The following is a 5,382-nucleotide window of genomic DNA, read 5'->3' as shown; positions in this document are numbered from 1 at the left end:
ATCTATCTATCTATCTATCTATCTATCTATCTATCTATCTATCTATCTATCTATCTATCTATCTATCTATCTATCTATCTATCTATCTATCAATCAATCTATCATGTGTCTGTCTTGCTATCTCTCTATCAATCATTGTCTCTATCTTTATTTATCTATCTCTCTATCAATCAGTGTATCTCTATCTATCGATATATATATATGTGTATATACACACATATATACATTCATTTACATATACTTATATTCACACACACAAACACACACGCAGACACATACATTCACACACACATATACATAATATAAAGGGAGAGGAAAATCAAATCATGGGACGCAACTTTCAAGCATTGTACTACAATCCAGGCTCTGGTCAACCACATCGAATGGTCCGGCAAAACGGGAAACTCTTTATGGTAAACAGTCGTTGTCTTCCACTTAGTTCCAAAATTCCGAGTTCACTATTTCGCGTTTTTTTTCTGTGTAAAAGACATTAAAATAAGAACGAATAATTACACATGAGGAAACTTATTTTGTAGCATACAATATATACTATCCAATTTAGTTATTTTAAACCTGTGAACGACACGCATTTCTACTGCATGTATATCACAAGCATTAGCATCAGGTTACATGCTGCCGGTTGCAAATTCAAGCAACAGTGTGCAGTAATAATAACTTTAGAATTAGTTGCTGTTACTGGTGGAATGTAGAATAAGGTTGCATGCCATTGCTTCAATTTTGAATCAACAGGATGCAACCTTACACCAGGCACAAGAGTGTGCTATTATACACATATACACACCCGCAAACACACACATACTCACACATACACACACATACACACACACATACATATATATATGCATAATTGTGTGCGTTGTGTTCCGCTACTTCAATGAAAAAATGTATGGTAAATAAACAAATGACGCAACATATATATATATATATGCGCAAATATATATATATATAAACATTCACTAACTCTTACGAACAGATGTGAAACCAATTCTTTGGTAAGTTACGATTTTCATTATATTATATCGGCCATGTATTGGCCATCGTCCAGACACCTCAACGGCATTTAGGATGGGATAAAAAGGTTCACCACCGTTAAGACCTCATAAGTTTGTGTCCCCAAATTACCTAAAATGTTTTTATGCTTTTATTTTGACTTCAGTAATTTTCAGTTAACCCATTAGCATTGGCACTGGCCACGTCGGGCCCAAATATTCTTCCTGTTTTCTGTTGAAACTGAACACATCAGCCCTTTCACAACCACCATGCAAAGTTATTCTAAAAGTAAGCAATCACATAATCAAAATCTCAAAGCTAGAAGATAACGTATGATTAATTGTAAACGAAGTGAATAAATAAGTAATTCATCTGAATGTTGAAGGAGTATCCCCTTCTAGCAGGTACACTAATGAAACAGCAATTCCATCTCAAATTACAACACGTGGGGTCTTTTTAAGGACACATTTCAGGTACGAGGGAGTGGTTAAGAGTGTTAGTAGTACAAAAAATCGGGCCGGTACTTTCCTAGTAGTTGAGTTTTGTTAAGTATTGTTTGAGGCCAAAAAGGGTCAAATGACAGAGGCGGTTGAATTGCAAAAATTTGATGAAATTTGTGATGTGTGTTGGTGAGATTTAGGAGGGTGAGAGGAGGAGGAAAAATCGATTGATCATAATACTTGGAATAAATTTGGGATGCGTGTTATATATATTTATATTTCTGTAGGTACCTATATATATATATATATGTTGACTACTTCATGTTTTTAATAATGTGTATTAATGTAGGAGTTTATATGTTAATATATGTGCGTGTATGTGTATGTGTTTGTATATATGTATGTAAGAGCTTGTATGTATATATTATGTATTTGTAAATGCAAGTTTGGATATTTCAGATTTATTGCATATGCTCATATATATATATATATATATATATATATATATATATATTTACATACATATTTGCATTCATAGACATACACATACACACACACACACACACACACACACACATATATAAGCTATTTGGAATGTGTTCACTTGTCGATTGTCAGGTTGACTCTTGTTTTACATTACAGCTTTGATGGGCCTCGTAACGGCAGAAGAAATACCGCGAAGCATTTCGCCCGAGGTACTGAAGATTCTGCCAGCTCTCACCGCCTTGTCTACTGTATCTTCTCCTATATGCCGGCCCTAATGGCAAATAGTAATAATAATAATAATAATAATAATAATAATAATAATAATAATAATAATAATAATAATAATAATAATAATAATAATAATATAATAATAATAATAATAATAATCATAATAATGATAATAATAACAACAACGAAAATAATATTAATAATAATAATAATAATAATAATAATAATAATAATAATAATTGTTATTATTATTACTATTATTATTATTATTATTATTATTATTATTATTATTATTATTATTGCAAATTTTTTCAGGCTAAACTTTTCACTCACTTCTTCACGTCATTTAATGCAATCGTTAACGTGATATTCCCTTCAGTTTCATATTAAAGAAAAGCTTAGGTAGGGTTATGTATCTAATTGCATCACACACACAGACACACACACACACACTCACAATCGTACACATCAACCCACCTCATCTTCTTTCCCCTCTCTCTCTCTCGTCTATCACTCCCTATCCCCCCTCTAATTTTAACTCTCCACTTCCACCGCAATCATCATAAACTGCTGACTGAAACTTTTCAAACCGAAAGTATATAATGAGAAATACAGATGCCATATATATATATATATATATATATATTATATATATATATATATATATATATATATATATATATATATATATATATATATATATATATGTCTTAGGATGTTAAATATTCGTATCAGCTAACACGGAATACGTCATCATAATACTGTTCACAAAGCGGTGATAGAGCAAAGCTTACCCAAGAGAAGTCGGTTCTATCTATCGGCCGAGTCCGTAGTGAAGATCGATCAGCCGCTTTCCATCAGTCCGGAAGGTCAGGCAATTTACTTCTGTCTAATAGCAGTAGCGAAAGAGGCTGTATTGTGGACCAGGTTAAAAGGACTAAAGGCAGAGGAAAGGAAGATGAGGGTGTAGAGTAAAGTGCTGCCTCTCAGTACATTTGCCAAAAGGTGGATGAATAGCGAAAATGGTACGTGTGAGTGGACCTACTCTAATAACGCGCCTGTGGGCTAGTGAATTTGAGAGGGAGGAGAGTGCTCTTCCCAGATGCCCTCGAAGCGTCGAGTGGTTCAGGATTGGGGTGTGGGTACCTGAGCCAACTCCAGGGGATTACCTGCACCTATTACGAACTTTCATTGTTATATTATTTTGTCGGATATCATTGTTATTCTTTTAACTGTGTAGTCGTTGTCTCTGCGTGAAATCCCCACTGTCCATGTCTACTGTATCCTGTTTCTTTACTACCCACAAGGAGCTAAACACAGAAAAGACAAAAAAGGACAGACAAACGGATTAAGTCGATTATACGGTGTTAGAGGTATATCTGTTTGGATTCAGAGTTCAATTTATAACCACTAGATTTTGGGTTCTATTCTAGTGCATGGTACCTCAGGCAAGTGTCTTCTACTATATCTTTGGGCCAGCTTATGCTTTTTGGGTGAGATTGTCAAGAGGAAACTGTACAGAAGCCATTGTGTGTGTACATGTACATATACAGCCACATTATGTATCTGTCTGTTTGTCCATCCATTCATCCACACACACACACACACACACACACACACACACACACACACACACAACACACACACACACACAAATACTAGTGAATGTAAATTCTTCCCCTGGTGAAGAAGTACAAACATAGGTGTTGAGGTATACATTTCGAATAACTAAATAATTTATCCTCTGTTGGTGGATAATCTACCCATGATATCCATATTACACACACACACACACACATCTATTATATAAAATCCATTCTGTCTGTCTGTGTCTGTCTTCTAGGATCTCGGGCATCCTCCATCCGATTGCACTCAAATTTGATATGTAGATACCGACGGTATCAAGGTGTGTATAAGTCTTGAAAAAATTACAAAAATCAATTCCAGGTGAGAATGCAATCGATAATGCCGTGGGAACGTGAATTTGTATGTGCAAGTACATCAGTCGAAATCCGTCTTTTGCTGGTGTCTCAAATTTAGGTTAAATCAGTGTTTCTCAAAGGGGAGGCCTGTGGGACAGTTGGACTAGTTGTTTTGAGAAAATTTGGTTTAAATGTTTGACAACTCAGCACCGTCTATTGGACCGGGGTGTGTTTTGCTCGTATATATATATAAGGGACAAAAAGAATGGCTTACAAAATATAAAATACCAATTCTTGTTTCCGTTATGCAAGCATCTCAGGATCCTCAGATGTGATGGTTCTGCACACTAACTGATTCATATTAAATCAAATGTACAGATCCAAAGGTGTTTGCCAGCATAATTTTTACAAGGTGCTCTGCAATTTCCCTTAAGTTGGAGTGCCTTGCAAAAGTTATGCTGGTGTACAGCCTTGGAGCTATATGGTACGAAAATCACTTTAATGTGAATTGATAAGTGTGCTAAACCATCATATCCAAGGATTCCAAAACACTTGTGTAACAGAAATGTGTTGGCATTTTATATGTTGTAAACTATCAATTAAAGATGTGTAATTATTCATTCTTCTTTGTGACTTTTTAATATACTCTGTAATTTTATGTGAAATTCTTCAAAGCAAACTTCAAATTGACTAACTGACATAGTGCTTATAAAGTATTTGCCCTGATTTTGAAATCCTTATTCCAATATATTGTGTGTGTATATCAACCAGACCATCAGATGTAGTTAAAAACTGCTGATCACAATGCACTTCCCTGAATTGCAGCTTTCTAATGATGCTACCTCACTGGTTAGGTAGGAAGACCAACACTCCCATTGAATGGAACGCCAGACCATTGCAGGGACGGGAGCAATGTGAAATGAATTGTTCTGCTCAAGAACACAGTGTACCACCAGTCTGGAAATTGAAGCCACTATCTTGCGATTGTCAGTACAAACCCTATCTACTAGGACACATACCTTCACACACACACACACACACACACATATATATATATATATATATCCATATTTCTCTCCCCCATCCTATCTCTCTCTCTCATGCTTCTCTCCTTGTTTTTTCTGTGTACCTTTCTGTAGAAGAGCGTAAGCTCGAAACGTAAAAGACTTTTTCTATTCCTGAGCGCTATACTAATACATCTGTTTGTTTTGTACACCACCTGTCTTCGTCTTTTGTTTTTTTTCGTAAACTTTCCCTATATATATATATATATATATATATCCAAATCTACCTGC

The sequence above is a fragment of the Octopus sinensis genome, unplaced genomic scaffold (genome assembly GCF_006345805.1).
Source record: "Octopus sinensis unplaced genomic scaffold, ASM634580v1 Contig16577, whole genome shotgun sequence".
Lineage (NCBI taxonomy): Eukaryota > Metazoa > Mollusca > Cephalopoda > Octopoda > Octopodidae > Octopus > Octopus sinensis.
Note: the sequence above shows the minus strand (reverse complement) of the source record.